The sequence below is a fragment of the Nipponia nippon genome, unplaced genomic scaffold (assembly GCF_047370975.1).
Source record: "Nipponia nippon isolate SJK-2023a ecotype South Korea unplaced genomic scaffold, ASM4737097v1 scaffold_9, whole genome shotgun sequence".
Taxonomy (NCBI): Eukaryota; Metazoa; Chordata; class Aves; order Pelecaniformes; family Threskiornithidae; genus Nipponia; species Nipponia nippon.
In genome coordinates, this window is record NW_028262413.1 from 18,753,229 (window position 1) to 18,773,211 (window position 19,983).

The following is a 19,983-nucleotide window of genomic DNA, read 5'->3' on the forward strand; positions in this document are numbered from 1 at the left end:
GTAAAGGTCTGGATCCAAACAAAAAGTTCAATGGAGAGTTCAAATCCCAAGGAGAGTATCAATTTCCAGAATGAGGTACTCATTGAAGACTCTCCTAATATACTTATCCTTCAACTGCTCTAATAAATCTGAGTCACAGGCTAAAGAGTCTTTACCAAAAACTAGAGATATTTACAGTGCTCTCAGTGTTACGATTTTAAAAAAAAAAGCAATTATCAAAATGAAATAGATTTCGGGAATGGTTGTTCCAAAGCTCTAGATATGCTAAAATAAACCAGTATCCTATTCTCAATATTCAGACTTTGAATTACTGAGAAACAGGACATCCTTAGTGACACGTGTCCTGGAGGTGTCAAAGCCAGTACGGCCTCTGGAAAAGAATAAGCAGCAGATTTGTGGGTGCTGCAAGGGGAGGTACCCTCATATTACATATATTAGGGTGTGAACTTAACAACACAGTATAGTCAGGATCCTTATTAAAGCTAGTAAATTTTTCAACCCAGATGTTCCCACTGAGGAATTGGATTTAATCAAAAAATCTTGTTATTTTTGTAGGAAAAAATGTTTGTCATATTTTTCAATGGCAGGAAAACATTAAATGAAGGTAACTGAAAGTTCAGTTCTAGTTCTGTTTTCTCCAGAAGGGTATAAAACCTTTCCTTCTCTTGTGCACTCCTCTAAAAGGGTGAGGAAAGGCATAGAAATTTTAAATTAAGAAAAACAGAGCTTCAACTGGAGAAGTGTTTTAAAAAACAAGTTCCATTTTCATTAATTATTTTTACTTCTTTCATGTGTCAAATGTAGAAAACCATCTTTTTCAACACTTCACCCATCCATCAGAAGCTGTGGGTCCGCACAAGCTTAACAAAAGCTTTTTTTTTTTTTTTTTTTTAAAGAAAGAAAACTGAGCATTACCACCACTTATTGTACAATCTTGACTGGTTAAATGGAAAGCTATTATTTACACTAAGGCTTTGCAAGGCAGAAAAGACCTTCAAGCAGGGCAACTGGCTTTTGTTTGTGCCATAAACTTTGTGAGCATGCTGAAATAAGAAACAACATTATAAACATTACGGTGAGGGCCCATAACTCTGCCAAAGCATCAACATCTGCATCCAACTGCATCACAGAGAGGTGGAAGTTGGTCCTGGGTAAGACTCCTCCCATCTTCTCTAAGCTCCCAGCACATGGCACTAGCAGATCGTTTGCCTCCAGGGTAAGTCTTCTATTGCCACCAACAAATTAAATTAGTCTGGAACCGACCTGAAGACGCTCAGTTCTGCCCCGAGCTTTATAGCCTTCACTTGCACAACGGCATACATATTTTCTACAGGGCTCCCTCCTCATTCTGTACATGACAAGCACCATACAACTGTAAACCTGCCGTTTCCCAACATTTGAATGTTCCATTTTGCAACCTCATTTCTATCAGTAATATGATTGGTACACATTATCAAGGTGCTTGAAAATAACACAGGTGGAAACCTGTAATATGCTGCTGACAGATCCTTTTTTTCGAAGCATATAAATATTCTTAAGACTGGCAAGAACATTACCATATCTCCAGTGTAGGAGAATGAGACTGATGCTGTGTTGTCAGGCAACCAATTGCAAACTAAATATAACACTTCTCAACATGTGTATATCTCAAATTCATTAAATACAGAAACTAGATAAAAGGGGTTACGTAAGAGAAAACATAACCACCAGCTTTTTAAAAATCAATGTAACAGTAAAAGCACATTTGACAGTGCAATTAGCTAAGATTGAATCTTCTGTATTCACTATGAATATTCTTCTACTAAGTACATAATCCCTAATAAGCATATCTCACTGCATACACTCACATGTAATATGAAGTTTAAGCATGTGTGATATGTGAAGGGGGTCTATGCTCAAAAGAAAGTATCAAGTGTATATATTTAGATTGTTTTTTTCCCCACTAGACTGATTGTACAAATTTAACCTTTTTATGCACTAAACACGCATCATGAAATTTATTTAGATCGGAACATAAACATCCCTGTATTACTGGATAGCCAAAATGTTACAGTGAATTAGATGAGAAAAGTCAGCTATAGTATCAGGCGAATAAAATACTTCTTGCTGGGGGCTACGATAATAAGTATAATAAGTAACATGCACCAACATGATCCCATTTCCTAGAAACAAACATATTTTAAAGGTATTGTAGATAGTGGTGATACTGACATACTAAAACGCATTCCATTAGAAGCAGATGCACTCAAACTAGAAGAGAGATCGGCAACTTTGAAACTACAGCTTCAAACTTGAAGAGGTACAATGCCATCATGCTAATTAGCTCATATGATAATTATATTGGTGCACATTTCTACTGCAACTGAGTGATGGTGCTCTAAAAGTATGTATTGTGAAGCCTACGTACATGCCTACACACATACACACCCCCCGCTGTGGAGTCTCCATCCTTGACTACGTTCAAAACTTGACTGTACAATTTTGCCTTGAGCAAACTGTAAATTGTCATATTGACTGCATAAAATACAAATACTCTAACATACATGAAAGGAAACAGAAACAGTTGCATAAAGACAGGGCAAGACAACCCTAAACCATTCTCTGCCAAAATGCAAGAATCAGACTAACGTATTCTAAAATATTAAGGTTGAGAGAGAATTAGTTAATGGCACAGAGCTTTTTCCTGTAGTGTTTTTTTTAAATGTATGCAATTCTTTCCCTGATAATTCTGTCCTTTTCTGTAACTGAAAAGGAGTTTTTAAATGGGGTCAGTAGCCTATATAGATGTTAACATTATATTTCAGCAGTTAGATGAAGAAGGTCCTGATAAGGGTGAACAGGGAAAAAAGGAAACCAGCTCAAAAAGAATTCAGAACTTTACCAAGCTCAAAAAAAAAAAAAAAATCCAATTCAACTGCGTTCAAAAATATCCAACTCCTTTTAGGATGAATACAGGTATTTTTTGACTCCCTAGTGTGTACTGTAGTCAAAACAATACCAGAAAAGTTTGTGTCTATAAAGTGCATATATATGCTATATGTATTTTCAGAAACAGAGGGCTCAAATACAAACGTGCACAATCTCTCTCTAAAGTAGCCAGTCATACACCAAGCAATAAGAACCAATTGCCTGTATCTCGTGTGACACAAAACACTCTCTACATCCTTGTGACTTTAATCTAGACCTCTGATAGCCTACTACAAGTTTAACTGCAGCAGAAACAGAATAAATAAAAACAGTAATGGATGCAATTGTTTTATGAAATCAGATATACAGGAAGGCCTAATTTTTGATCATTGCCACTGTTCTGAATTGGAGAAAAACTACAGCACTTACCAACGTAAAGGAAAATGAGGCCAAAATTATTATGAAATGGCTTTGGAAGAAGTATTCATTTATCTTCCATCAGATCCAAGTCTTTACTAGCACAGGTAGCTACAGAGATAGCAAACAATTAACTCTCCTCTGCAAAACTGTGGGTCGAGAAAAACTTTGCTCTGTTATAGTTGTATTGACACAGACAGATAAGAAATTTCATCAGGAATAACCTGCTGCATACATAAAAAACACACCGAAGAAGTGAAAATGGTCCCCAACTATTCCACACAGCTAATATACAACACGTGCAGCAGAAGTGTGGAGTCTTGTATTAAGCCACTGGATTAAGTTCTTTGCAACTCTACATAATCTATCAGTGTCCCAGAAGTAGCTGAGAAGGTGGCCTCTTTCTCTCCATCTGATCCTATACAACAAGCCATTTAAAACAACACGTTGTTTCTCCCTCTTAATGACATGTAAATATTGTCACATGACAGAGCTCATACCTCCCCAGACAGAAGATACACTGCTTGTGGCAAGGCACTGAATTTACTCAGCCTATTAAAACCCTTGTTGAACCACAGAGACAATACAAGTAATTCAATTTTAAGATGTCCTCTGCAGGGAAGGGTAGTTTGCCAGTAACAGTAAGGGGCTTCTCCCTTTTCCTCCTAACCAGCAGCACCCATTAGTTATTTCTTGTGGAGCTTTACTGGTCAGAAAACTGTCCCAGTGCTCCCACAACAGCCTGGGACCATTTGGCTTGTGGTCTTGATCCAATTCACATTAAAAAAGTACAAATACTGAGTTAGATTTTCTTCCTTTCATAGTTGTAGAAGCAGGCAGAAAGGAGAAGTGTAACATCAGAAATTAAACACATGAGTATTATGGGAAATAAATTAAATAGCTTGGAGGTAACCTCCTCTTGATGCCAGAGAAACTGAAGGTAGCAAACCACAGCGTCAATTTTTAAAAGCACTTGGGGGATAATTTAAAGAAATACAGACCAGAACTTCAGGCTTCCACTGCAGGAGAACTGCCAGAAGTGATAAGGAAAATTTAAGGACACATGCATAAACGGAACATATGGAGGAAGAGTTAACACCATGTTCCTAGAAGAAAATCACGACTCACGAGCTACTAGAGTTCTTGGAAAGAGTCACAGAGCATATGGACAAGAAATACACGCCTGATATAGTCTTGTTGGATTTCCATAAGGTTTCTGATCACATATATCAGTGAAAGTTCTTATAAAAGTAATCTGCCAGGGACAAAAATATCCAAGTTTAATTGGTTAAATGTTCAGAAATGAACGATACAAAAATAAACCCATCATCTAGTCCAGGAAGCCTCCACTGTGGTCCCACTGCTCAAGCCGCAATCAAGTAGAGATCACAGACAGCATAGATTTCTGCTAAAGGCTGAACTGTTCAACATGTTCATAAATCATCTGCAAAAGGGGTGAATACCAAGATGACAAAGTCTGCTTATGTTAATAAAGCATCTATAACAATAAAAACATAACTTGACTGCAGAGAATTGCAGAGGGTTCTCACAGTGCTGAGTGACTCTGATAGAAGAGCAGATAAAACTCCAGACTGATAAATGTGAAGTAATGCACGCAGAGAAAGATGATCCTAACTTTTCACGCACAGTGATTGACTTTGAAACTGCTATTATCACTCAGGAATGAGATTTTGAAGTTAAAATCAACAGTTCTGTAAACACATCAACTCAGTCTTCATTAGCAGTTAAAAAAAAAATCAAATGCTAGAAATTATTAACAAAGGAATAAATATGCTCCCTTTTCTCTCCATCACAACAAAGCTGTCATATACTAGAAAAGGTACAGAAGACAGCAAAGACAATCGAGGAAATTGAATGGCTTCCATTCAGATGAACGACTAAATACATCAGTACTATGTCTGGAAAAGAGACAGCTAAGAGTATGATGAGATCTTAAAGATACTAGAAGTCATGGAAAAGTTAGATAGGAAACAAGTGTTCAATAGCTCTCATAATACAAGAGCTATGGGATGTCAAATGAAATTGCAACATGTAATTATACTGTAGAACTCATTGCCTTAGGATATAAAAGTTTACAAAGGTTCAGAAATTAAGTGGATCACTGGAAGAGTGAGGGAAGTGTTATTATGTGCTTATCCTGCTCTTAAGTATTTTCCTAGGCATCTGCTTGTGCACTGCCACAAACAGGATCCGGGTTTGGAAAACAGTATGAATTAGGTTATACTGAGCCAAACAAGTATCCTAGAACCCACTTCACAACACGTGGGAACTGCATTCTGAAAGTGATTTAATTTAGATGAAGTGTTACAGTATATTCTGAGCAGTTTACAAACAATCTAAAAACAAGCCTAGATGACACTGATTTCAACACGATGTTGGAAACATTTTCATTCTTCATAACAGAATGCTGTTTTCATCCTTTGCACCACAAGAACTGTAAGAAGAAAACTACTCAACAGACCATGCCCAACTATAAATTATGCAGCCACAAGCTGCCAGAAAAGCCAGTGCATAAGTAGAGGCTGTAATGGTTTTGCCTACAGTTTTAGGAAAGCAGATTAAGAAATTAACTATGATGAAAACAGAACAATAAAGGACACAACAAAAATCAAACAATTTTGTCCCAGTCCGGAAACATTAGAGACCTGAAACAGGAGACAGTGTAGCACCAACTCCAGGTTTTATGACTTTCCATACCAGATTTTTCCTCTTACCAAGTACTAAGAACATTCCTTGGTTTATTGCTATTTGTTGTTTTTTAAAAAATGTACAGAAAAATGCTGCTGTTGAATTCTTAGATTACTACTTTGTTTCCAGGATTAACACTGAAGCAACAAACATGTTGTCAGCCTTACTTTAATTCTGGAGCCAGAGATAGCACCATCTGCTTTGACAGCACAGCTATGTATAGGAGATATTGTTATAAACTCATAACAGCTTGTTCACATTATTTATATTTCAATGAAATCAAATCAATTCAAGGTAACAATTTGCCTGCAAAACAGAGCCAGGCAGTCCTAATGTGACTACTGGATAGCTAGGGAAACTAAGGCAACGGAACAAATATTTGTTTACTGGCTCAAAACAAGAGTGGCAAAATGAGTAATATAACTTCATTCCTGCATTTAATAGCAAACCTTACTCTCTGCACAGCAGCCCCATAACTTCCCAACCAAGGGAAAAGTCTCCATGACTGTATCTTACAGCAATATGCATCATAGGCTTCTTTCTTCCGGACTTGATCCTTTAAGTTGGTCAAGTTCTGATTACCTATGCAGAAGACAAAGGCACAGAGCAATATAACCGACAGTTCAGACAACTTGTGATTTATTTCTCGTTCCTCCACTGCCCTGCTGCATTGCCTTGAGCACTCGCTGCACCTCACCTAGCTGAGCATGGCTTCGTGTCCCATCCTCTGCCTCTAAACAGTGCCCTAAGTAGGCCGTAAGCTCTTCTGGGTCAAGGGTTGTGTTTTTACACTCTGCAGCACCGCTACTTAGCACAGCTGGGTCTCCATTATGGTAAAAGCCCTTTGGCCTATACCCAATACAAACAGGATGTGACAAGGATCCCTTCATGTATGCAGAGGAAGGAAAATAAGGTAACGGGCCAGGGATTAAAGGTAAAGAAAAAATCCTCTTTATTTACATATGTGGAATATTCCTGACACAGAAACAGTATTCCACCTGCAAGAGAAAGACTGTCCAAAAAATACCACATAGAGGAAACTTGGACAGTTGTAACCACTGTAGTGTTACCAGGCAAGTCCCACTAGAAGCACAGACTGTTCTGCCAACACTAAACCACAGGGCAGGGTGACTGTGAAGGTCACGGAACACTCCTTGAATTCTCTCCCCTCCTGAAACACCCAGGCTAAATAACTCCGCATCTGAAAGAAAAACAATAATTCACTAGCCATTCAACATCCCTCTTCTGTGGGGGAATACACGATGCTCTCAAGGTAGATGAGAGTACAGAATAAACCAAGACGAGTAAGTACACCTGTTCCCCAAGCTCAGGGCATTTGCAGGACAGGTAGGAAGAAGGGGGAGCAGAGCTGGCATATTTACGGGTCAGTTAACCTTTCATTTTAATATAAAGAACACAATGGAGAGTTTGAAGTAGTTAGGAAAGGTCAGTATCCAGCCCTATATTCACAAACTTAAGCAGAAATTAACACAAGACACCTTTAAGAACTTTTGCCTATGACTGTGGAATAAGGGACACTTTTCAGTGTTTTTGAAGAGGTCATGAGTAGCAAGTAAACCATATGAAGTAGGAGCCGTGCCATTGGGTGCATTTTTTTAATGTTTGCTTGTTTGTTTTTTTTTTTAAAGCACTTTCTACAACTAATTTGAGCAACAATCTCTAAAATTGCTTTCAGCTAGAAAGATCTTTTAAAGTAATGTTATAACTGAGGAAATAGAAGACTATTTACAAACATTTATGACTTATTTACAGACATTCATGCAAATTGAGTGTTCTCCCTAAAAATTTTGACAGAAACTTAAAACAATGGAACAGTTTTCTGTGATGAGCATATCTGACACTTCGGAGGTTAGACGTATTCCAGGCTAGAATAAAAGTAGCACATGAAGGGTCATGGAGTCAGCTAACTGGAAGAAACATTGCATCGAAGGCCTTATGCCACTAGTCCCACCACTAAGTACACATTGTAGCTATGAAATATGGCCGTATATTTTTAAAAAACTTCAAAGTGCTCCTTTTGAATTTTTTTTCAAACAAATCTGTATGTTTGACAAGTCAGCTCATTAGGGGAAGTGGGTCTTTACATTAGGAATGCTAAAGATTTAAATACAAGAGGCCTTGGCAGGAAGAGCCCTTGAGGATGGTTTTAAACACTAACACCGAGAAAGAAAAAAAGAAAAGAGATAAGGCTCTAGTGTCTCCCAGTACATTCCCCTGTATAAATGCTGGAAAACAAGTACATGGCAAGAAACAAGGAAACGCTCACGAAGTCCACGCTAGTTTCATGTCAAGAATGAGGGAGAGATTCAGTGGAGATCTGGATTTTCCTGCGTTCTTTAAGTCAGCCCTTTGAGACTGCGTTTTCGTTTCTTTTTCAGATTTAATAGGTTTCTGAGGGACGGCCTCAGGAAACCTTCTATAAAAAGTAAGGACTTTGATTACATTACTGTCAATATTTTAGGTTTAAAAGACAGACATGGGAGCTCACTCAACCTCACTACAAACGAATACCACAATTTAAACTGCACTGTCAACATTGCAATATCCCTTTTAAAAAACAAAACACCAACAGTATAACTTTTTGATCTCTAAGATACATTTATATACACACACTGTATTTAGAATATAACATTTTTAAAATTCAAATCCACTTTAATTCAATGACAAAGTTTCGTTACTTCAATAAGAGCAAGATCAGATGATAAAACTAGCATATAATTGTTGTCCGTGTTTACATCACTAAGTGCGTCTTTACAGCTGTAGCTTTATGTTACAGTGACAGATGAAACAATTCCCATTAACACGCTCTAGACCCAAAACCACAGCATGACTCTGCATGTTCTCAGCAGCAGAAAAGGGTGTCCAGAAATCAAACTAAAACCAAGAGCCTAAATTTTCAGCTTCAGTCTCCTCTGTGAAGAGATCAGACAGCGCCTTTGATTTGAGCACCCAACTAACTTTTGAGCACTCAGACTGCAGACTAATCCTGTATCTCAAGTCAATTTACTTAAGGGCATTAAATGCTTTGAAAGAAAGGTATTTATACCAGAGTTCCCACAGTCATATCATTGCACAGTGCCTTGTGTCAGTATGTGTGAAGAAATAGACGTTATATGGGTGTAGTGTAAACAACTAATGAAATGAGACCCCTCCCACTTTGTCTATACCAGCAAGACAGTCACGGCTAACTTTTAAAGTAAGTCCTCGTGTCCACACAAGTAGCCACCACAGGTTACTTGCTTCTAACGTAGCACCCATTTCCACCAAGTATTACAGTAGCATGCCTGCATCCCGCCATAGACAAAATTATGTTCAGAGCTGGTACAGAGCTCCTGGCACAGCTAAAACAAGCACAGCACAGAGCAGAAATAAAACAATGGGATTTTACAGAGCATTTCTCATACACTGGTCTACCTCAATATATTAAATCGGCTTCTTACTGTTTAAACGGACAGCAACACACCATCCCCCGTGGCACACAGGAACCAAAGGTCATCTGGTACGTCAGGGAAAAGGCACATTTTCAACATTTACAGTAATTGGGACCTTTAAGCTGCAAGTACTACATTAGCCATCTCCATACTGGAAGACCTTTCCCATGCTGCACAACATCCAAAATACATAAGGAAATAGCAATTAGAGCTAACACTAGGCCAACCTCACAGCATCGCAAGGATTGCAACCACTCTTTGCAATGTGCTCCAGTTCATGAATAAGAGTTTGGCTTTGTTTCCTGTAACTTTAAACATACTTCGTCTTCCCCACCTCAACGGTATCAGATTTTAGACTATTTTCAAAACACCTGCCATCTTTTTTAAGCAATGGAGAAGTGAGTAAACCTGTGAATTATATGTATTGGCTGCCTCTGAAAGAGTACTTAGACCTGAAGATAAAGATCTACTTCTACAAGCAACTCAGTTTTACACAAAGCATCCCTTTTCCTCCTTTACCTCCCTTTCATCCCTTTTCCTTTCCCTCACCCCTCCCAATTCTCCCAAAATGAATACACATCGAATGGATAAAGCAGTTGAATTCATTAACATTTAAGTTAGTTCTTCCAGATAGTTATGCCTTATATAGAATAAGCAATGAAGTGAGAGTATTTGAAATACAAACTGCTGCAAGCCTGAGAGTCCTCTTTTTTATTTTGAGAACAGTAAGTAATATGCAAATATGGCACTGCGAAGGACTCCATTTAAGTAAAACCTCATCACCTTCTGTCAAATCAAAGCTTTTTTTTCCCTCATCATCTTCTCAGTATGAGCATTCTTCATGTGAACTTGAGATCTAGCTAAAATATCTTGCATTTCTTACAATAATGGGTAAAAAAAGTTATATAAATGCACTTTAAAGCTGAATAAAGTCTTGTAACACACAATTAGAGCTGCCAGTGTTCACAGCACCCAAAATGTACAAAATTTATTGAATCATCAAAACAACTTTCCAGTTTGCTACCGCTATTCCTTCATCTTCCCACACTGCATTTCCCATTATCTTTTAAGTGCTCACATTGGTTTGTGTTTTTTTGTAGGATATGAGGGAATCAAGGGGTTATGTTTAAAATTTAATGCAGGGAGGTTGATACTAGAATCATCTGTACCCTGAAAAAGGTACCAAAATCCAAACTCTACTCAGCTCTGGACTGCAATCTGACACAGACTTCTTAAGTGCATCTGGGGAAGTCGTTTAACCTCTCTGCCCCACTTATACCACCTACCAGACATTTTAGTTCTGTCCTAATGCTGCAAGTTACTGACATTTAAAGGGAAAAATCTGCATTACTGGAAATGTTCAAAGCTAAGAGTACTCCTCCATCTTTCAATTCTCTGAAGAGCTACAAAGTCTGGACTGAAAAAGGGATATTCTGGAAGCAGTCAAACAAAACTGCCTCTACAGGCAAGATTTCTACAAACAAATGGGAATGCTGGGGAAAAAAAAAAACCTAGGCAATGGAAGACACCAGACATTGGATGCAACACATATCCTAAAGACTGCTGTAATAATAGCAGCTTACCATGCCGTACCTTTGGAAAGTCACCACAGTGTTTCCAAGCAAAAAAAGGCCACTCTGGGACCAGTTTTTACCCAGAATACACGTCTGTAGTTCATTTACCTGATGAATCTAAATTACTCAGCCTCTCCCCTGTGATTTCAGCCTCCTTCAACTAATCCTGATTAGTCTTCCCAGCACTTCTTATTTAATGGTTCAGATTGGCAGCACCTAACTCAAGGGGTTAGTAATAGTGTCAAGTCACCTAATGCCTACCTGAGAGGAATAATTAGACAGAGTCCCTTGGCACAACGGCAGACACGAAGCGAAGCAAACACAGTGACAAAGACAGAGGAAAAAACCAAAGTCTGCCACTTTCATACTAGTGTAATTGATGGGAGAAGCTCACTCGCCAGAGTCTAACAGGTAATTCTAGCGCGGACAATGGAAATGAAAAATTGCAGAAAAAGGCAATACATACGCAGCTATGCTTACATCACATGGTTTTATTTGCCAAAGAAATTTAGTGTTCCATAGCAACTGACTAAAATAATTTCCTTGCACTACTGAAAATGTTAGCTTTTTCATTTGTAATTATGGCACGCCAATACTATTTTTAGTTTGATTTGATGAGGATCCCTATATTTGTAGAAGGGACTGCTTTGACCAATAGCACACACATTTCTTTTTTCTGCAAGAGGTGAAAGGATTGTTTTAAAATAACCCTTTCACACATAAGTAGACAAAATAATTGAAATAACAACTGATTATATAAGACTTCTAATTAACCCATTTGTCACCAACCCATCTGTTACCAACCAATTTGGTCAATTCATTAAAATGAATTGCCTCATTACATTTAGCACAAATTATGGTAAGTATGAAGCTTTAATACTGTAAGGCAACAGAAAATCTTCCTGGTTGCCTAGAAAATCAATTAGCAGCACAGGCTGTTCAGTAGATCATTCACTCCATCTTTTGGCAGAAGAAAGGACTGCAACGCTATTGGGTTCCCCCTTCTCCCCTACTCTACCAACTGTTGGAAACCCATACCACTGGGTTACAAAAGGCCTTACAACATTGTTTGTCCCACAAGCTGAAAGCTTATCATTGAACAGCTGACATTTAGAAAATAAAATTAGATGTCCAGCAGTGATGCCTTGCATAAAACGATGCTGCTCAAGAGCACCAAGTCTCAGCTAAGAACTTGATACAATAGTGAACTGGAAGTGATTGCAAGTTTCCAGGCTCCAGCCTGATAGGTCTCCAGAGGTCTCTGTACTCACTGAAGTAGCCAAAAGTTTTTGATTACTTAATTCATTCGAATAACAATATCCATATCAAAAATAAGAAAGTCAGAACATCTTTAACGGCACTTTCAAAAAATGTAAATGAAATAATACTTCAACAAACATTAAAATATTATTGCAGATGAAGGAAGCCACTTCATTCATTATTCACTGATAATATTTCCTGTGGGAAAAAAATTTTCTTTTGCTACCAAGTCTTTCATTAGCAGCCATGCAAAACCAAAACAATAAATGAAAGTGCAGAATTATTAAAAATAAGTATGTAATGGTGCTTTTTCTTTTTAAGCTGTCAAAAAATAAACAGAAGGCTGACAGAACAAGTAAACAGTTAACACAGCATTTTGAACACATGCTTACAAACAGTTTAAATAACAAAGACAATACCCAGCTCTGTAAACATCCAAAAAGCTACGCCATGGACCACTATGGAAGAAAATAAAATAATTTAAGGTAAGTATCGCTTATCCTTGTTATGGGAAATACTTTCATATAACTGTTAACGGGACATTGTTATTATACTGTATTGCTTTAGGCCACATTAGCATTATGTGCAGTAATATAACCCATGATTACAGAAAGCAGATAAATGGGCTTACATGGAGCTATTTTCCAGTATTCTCCATTTCAATAGCACCCGTTTTCTTCAGTTACTGTAAGACAAAAACATTAAGAAAGTCTTATTCACAAATCTATTTACAGAAATATAAAAATTGAATGCTCTAGTAAGATGCTAAATTTTTATTCTCTCAATTAGAGTAGGCCTAATTCTGCAACACAGAAACCTAGGACAGAAATACCCACGACCAGAGCAGAAGTCGCACCACTCATCTGAATTCCGATGCCAGCTTGATCCCTGACTGCACCTCACACTCCTGACAGGGAGAAAAAATTTGGGGAGCCCAAAATCTGACTAGGGTTTACCTGCAATTTTAGATACAAAAAGTCCACAGAGAAATTCTTAATTGACTGAAAACTGTTTACACAAAAACAGCCTGGAGGAGAAGAAACACTTCATACTTCACAGCTATAGATCGGATCACATAAATGGAAAAAAAATGCACAGCCTCACAGGTATTTCCAGTAAGTAGCAAAGCCTACTTTTACAAATGGAGGGTACAAATAATAGCTTAGTTAAATAATTTATCTAGGACCAAAATTTGAGTAAAATAAAAATTGTATCTTCATACTGAGAACTAGATAACTAGAAGCAAGTTAATAAACTCTTCATTACTCTAAGAAGTCAAACATTAATGAACAAAATGAATTTCACATTTTTATGCTGGAGGATACAGCCAGTAAATCTTGTACAACAGGAAAAAAAAGAGAACCCAAAACCCAAGAGAGAAACATCCAGAGAGCAAGGGAATCTAATGGCTGGCAATCAGGTTCAGTGCTAAGCAAATGCAACTATTGAAAGGGCAGCATATACAGGCAGAGAGGAGGGGAGAGGTACAGAAGAGATGGAGGGAAAGGGAAGGTGGGGGGAAAAAAAATAATAGAAAACAATACACTGTGTGGAGGGGAACAAAAGTGTATCAGGTTAAAGCCATTGAAAAAAACCACAACCGTGCTGAAACACAGCAGTTGTGATAAACGTCAGAGAGACGTTACTTGATTACAAACAGGCAAGGAAATATTCTCCAGCCCACAATTCATGAAGTAAAATGCCTCCAGTTAGGGAAAGATCAACACAATTTCAGAACACACAGATGTCTAAGGAAAAGCCAGACACACCCCACACAAGCACGCACACAAAAGTGTTGTTTAGTTTTTCCTATTAGGAATCATTGCTCTTTATTAAAAAGGCTGAGCTAGCTCTTCAGTATCTGGTACCAGCTGTTGATGCCATGTACTTTGCAAAGCCCTTTTGCAGGTGACTTAGGTTAAAAGGAAACTCAGTGAAAGCTTCCCCATTCCACTGTGCTTAGAATCAGAAAGTTCATCTGTTGACTGTGAGAAATATTTCTGTCATGCCTCAACTTTGTATTTCATTTCAGATTAGGAGCACCAAAGGGCAGGTTTAATCAGAAAGCCTGACTGGCAGCATCTGCCAAGACAATACAACCTTAGGGAGCCAATGAAACATCCCTGTCCTTTTTAATTTGGGTTTAAGCACCAGAAGAATTTTGGATAATACCTACAGCATATTAAAAATCTTTAATCAGTAAATAGAAAGGGGAGCAGTTTTTTCCAGCATAGAGTTCCAGCTATACAATCTATAGTATGCATCGTCACATAGGCTAATTTTACTGCCTCTCAAACATGAAGGCTTTGCTGTCACTTCCACAGAGATACCTATTCCAGATAGATTTAAATGAGGAACAAATCAGAAAGTTATAATTTAGGAAAAATTCCTCCCAACTATTGCAATTTTACGATATGCCACCTGTACACTGCTAGCCTATCTCACCCCTTCCTCCTTTTTCATGCCTTTCAGGTTCTTGTTGACTGTCACAATCCCTTCCCATTCTTGCATGTATTTACCAAAGGTCTATACAATCATCTCTTGCTGTGTCACCAACTGCAGAGTAAATCCACAGTGCAATCTGAGCACATACAATTAAGACAGATGTTCCAGAGCTAGTATGCCAAAATGAGCTAAGTAGCAAGACAGTTGTAGCTGCATAGGTCTCAGCCCAGCCTACCTTTCTGAGAGCCCCAACCAGGCCAGGTGCTTGCAAACTTGAATGAACACAGCACTCTGACAGCTGAGCTGTTACCAGTACTGGGCTAGCTACACTGGATTTAGCTTGGCTCTATTTTAACAAATCAAACTCACGTCTTGCTGTTTAGATGCAGCCTGAAAAATTCCAGCCCTGAAAAGGGATCAGTTTTTTTAAACTTTCAAAGGTTTTTTTTTTCTTCCCAGCCTCCTTCCATGCTTTACCCACTTTTCTGATAATTGTAATTTTGTCAACTCTGTAGTGATGAAATGCCCTGACCAGAGGCCAAGTTCTAGCTGCAATGTCACCCATATACTGCAACAGGAGACAGTTCTTACAGTTAAATCATCTACCCACTTACTGCCTTCTCTTTGTCCGCCAGGAACGCTGATATCTTTAGGAGTTGATAACAGTTTCACTGTAAAATTAGGTGCTTCTGGTTTTAAATATATCTATCAGCATCAGGATCTGAGCAGTTCTTGTTAACAGAGTCCAAAGATTTCACATTTGTCTTGAACCTTCCACCATTAAGAAGCTGAATCAACTCATTCGAGGCTCAGAGTGAAAACTCAGCTTTCATGCCCATCCATAAGCACAACAGCTTTGCAGATTTGAGTCTGCTCCTGCTTTTAAGAATTCAGCAGTAAGATGAAGCAATGAAAAAGGACTGGATAGATGAAACACAAAAGGGAACAAGATAAAACAGCATTTTGCAACAGCGGCAAACTCACAGGGAAAAAGTCACATTATGTGGACTGAAGACACTTCCTCTAGTTCTACATTAATCTCCGGTACTCCATTTGCCAGCCCTCAGGCACCAACGTGTCTTCTAGCCTCTTATATCACTTTCTTCCATTACTCATGAACCCTGACAGTTCAGAAATTTTTTTCTGGATCTGGATTTCCATCTTGTGTTTGAATGTTTTTCCCACCTGAATATGTAGCTCCAGCTCTACAAGTTGAGCGCGTTGAACTATTTTCAACATCTGGTTTCAGATCCCTCTGCCATAAAGCAAGAGAAAACAACTGCTATCACCTCCCTCACCCAAGGCAACAGTGTGGTTTTCTTGTTCATTTTTGCAGCTTACCATCCCTGCTTACCTTCTCATTCCCCTTTAGAAGATAGCTGCAAAAGGTCTGCATTTCAGAAGAAACAGGAAATCTACTTTCTGTACAGTGCAGGATCACCCACTCAGACGAGCACACACAACTGTCCAAACTGCAGCACATACAGGCAGCAAGGTTTCAGACAAAAGCATGAATATAAAAAAGGATGAGCAAGAGCACGCAGTCCTGGAAGGAGCAGAGAGAAGTCAAGAGCACAAAACCTACTGAGCAAATGCTGGCAACATTTCTTTGATGGCTTCCTAACTGCTCTCTTCCTGTCTTATTCCCTTCTTGTCCATTTGGGGGAAAGAAGAGTTGCTTTTCTGACACTATAAATACAGCGCATCATCACGACAGCCTCCTGGTATGAGCTTCAGCACCTCCTCCGTCTTTCATTTTGGGAAAGCAGTGATTGCCATTAGAGATCCTGGATGTGGTCTAGGATAGAAGACACACATGTCTTCATCCAAGGAACAAATCATTTTATGTCAGTCAAAAATGTATTAGCTACCTAATAGGTAGGAGGGAGAAACACACTTTTAGGAAAGCCAGTATGCATTACATACAAGGTCCAAACCTATGCCTTTAAGAAGCCAGACCTGCACTTGGGGAAGTAACATGAAGGTGCAGGCGTGTGGCCAAACAAGGTGGTAAAGAATACAGACTTTCAGAAGAAACAAGACCAGGAAACAAAGCAAACTTCCCCAAGACAGAAGCAGCGATATGTTACAAAAGGGTATCAAACACACAAAAAGAAAAAAAAAATCCACTTAAGTTCAAAATCCTTCTTTTACAACTATCTTTTTATACCTGATGACTGTCAATTTGGCTCTTCAAAAGCAAATATCCTAAGGAAAACAGACTCTTGTCTAGTTGATAAGATCTACGAAAATAATAAAAAGTTTGTAGCTGAATTTGAAGCTAAGTAATACCTCTTTGTTCCCTAATACACATATACAAAAAAGTAAAAGCATGAAGTCAGTTCAACCGCTCTTCAGTAGTTGTGATACAGCAATAGTCTTGCTTTATGTCTTTAAAAAAAATATTAAAAGTTAGAAAAAAGCTTCCGGGGAAAAGAAAAATTATTAAATATTTTGGTATCCACACCCTACTTCTATGACATAAATCACCCAAGAGTCACGCTTTCAGAAAGAAAAAAAGCCTAAGAGAAACCAAATACTTACCGGGAGAGATACTTTTCATGTTAAATGCCCAAGCCATCAAACCAAAGTTTAGAAGAAATATTTTGGGTTGACAACTTGAACAGAATACTGAGCTGTATATTCCTTTCCTCTCTACATATATAAATACAAAGTACAGTGAAAGCGCAACTGTGCAAAACAAGGACAAGCTATTCTAAGCGCACAGAAAGCGTCAGGTTGATAAACCACATAAGCACGGAACTAAATCAAAGTTAATGGCCACTAGCTAGTATTTAACTTACTTTCGTTTCTCTTTTCTTTCCATTTTTCCACCTAGCCTGCTCGGCTAATAAAATTGCCATTATAAGTGAGAAGCAAAGGCACGTTTCAATGCTACATCAATTATTATGACCTTATTGTGACATACTGGTATTCAGCTGATCCCAGAAGGCTATACTGATGCCTTGGATGCAATTAATTTTTGATTGATCTAACTCACTCCAGTACTGCATGTAAAATGCTCATAGACATTTGAATAATCCTATTACGTGTAGGAGATTACTGCACAGAGATCGTTTGAAATTAATTGCCAAGTTATTTTAGTGAATGTAATACACCATTCCAGTCCTATTGTGGCAACAGTTATGTAATTGCTTTACAAAGTAAACTAATGAAATAAATGAACTCTGACTAATATGTGGCATAACAGGGCTGAAAAAGTGAAATCACACTGTAGATTTCTTATCTGCCTCTACAGGTTGGGGCTGGTGAGTTAACTTTACCATTGCAGAATTGAATATGAGAAGAATGACCTCATAAAAGGATTTTGTTTCACTGGCTGAAGGTGACCCTAAGGGGGGCAACTTTTAAAAGAACTGATAGAAGATGACTACTCAATACCTTAAGTGTTTGCAAAACCTGAGGACAAAGAAACCATCATTATCACAAGGGGTTGCCAGAGTTTGTTTTGTTTTGCGTGTGTGTGTGCGCGTGATGAGTTTTTCTCAGGGCTAAGTATCTTTTAGCACTACCTGCTACACACAGAAAGTGAATTTTACATTTTGAGCTGCTGGCTATCACCCAGTTAAGCCACAGGAGACGTTCAGTTCACGGGACAGCTTTGACATTAACTGTTGAGACTTTCAAGTGAGCCAGATTGACAAGCTGGCTTTTAGGAAGAAGGATGAGACTTTGAAGCTCCGCAAGTCAGGACCTGGGGAAAGCAACTGCAAAGTTAAAGCAAACCAGGCACAAGAGGGGTTTTTACTAGCACAGGAGAAAGGTGCTCATTTCTGGAGGCTGACTGCAACTGCAGTCCCTGACTCTCCCCTGGAAGCACTGCATCCATATTTCAAATCATTACTCCAAAGTAAAGAAACATGATACTGGGATACTTTCAGTAGGGTCAGTAGCCCAGAGAGCCACAGGTGTCAATACAGTCATTGTAAAACATTTCTCTTAACTCTGAACCTTGTCTCCAAGGACGTCAGAACGCTTCCTGCCCTCAGCAAACGTTCACTAGAAATTATGATTTAAAATTGTTATTAAAAATACAGAAAAAGACATCATGAAATGGAAAAGAAATACTTAATATTTATGTATCTTACATTTTTTATTGTAGAGAATTTCTTTTTATAGATTACGTTCCCCGGTAATGATCTTATAATTTAATATCAAATCCTTTTTCAATGTTAAGAGAGATTGGATCTGCTGAAGTCCCACATGACTTAAACTCGCACAAACTAACTCGTAAAGAATAACAGAAAAAACAGCGTCTACAAAATGCTGAGCGCTCTACTTTTATCCTTACCAAAGAAGAGATAGGTACAGCAAACTGTCTTAGCAACTGCTCCAAGACCTGACAACTTGCACTGGCGTTAGATTGCTTAGGGAATTTATTTCAGCTACTCTTTTAGTCACAAGCTCCCAGCTATATTACAGTAGACTGTATTTTGGCAAGCATAACTAGACTATTTAAAAATGCAGGAATAAAAGAAGGAATAAGAGAAGCATTCTACAGAGAGGAAAGGGACAAATGGACTGAGCAACAAAAGGAAAGCAAGTCTCACTTCTGAGATTGTTTTAGCAAAAACCAGGAAAAAGCAGAGCATCACTTGGATTCTTTGTCTAGGCAGGGATACACAGATCACCTCTGCTGAAATCAAACACAGCAGCATCACTGTGAATCCCTGCAGACACTACTAGGCATAAACAAAGGAGTAGCTTGTTCCCCATTAACTCTCCTCTGTGTTTGCAAGACTAGAACTTATTTGCTGTATCATGTACAGATTTTTAAAAGGAAGGTATTCTTTACATGTTTCTTCTCAAAGACATTTTTAAGGTGGATTAATTTTGGGTAGACAGTCTGAAGATTTTAATCACAATCCAGACCACGTAATCTACAGGGAACCACCACTCCTGCAGAGTTGTCAGAAGCTGTGGCTTGTGTGAAATTGATAGTGCCTAGAGCCGATTAATAAACTTGTTACATTTCATGTGTTACTTATTACTATTTATAATATTTTAAAATGAAAAAAATAGCAGCAAACTATCCACAGGACACACCCTTAATATCTTTTCACAAGCCCTCCAGTGCACCAGGGCTACAGATAAGTATTTTTTTCTTAAAATGCGCGTAAGTTACTAGTCATATTAAGTACCGGATTTGACTCTAACTCTGCAGCAGGCATGATAGTCTCCAAGTTCCAATGGCAAAT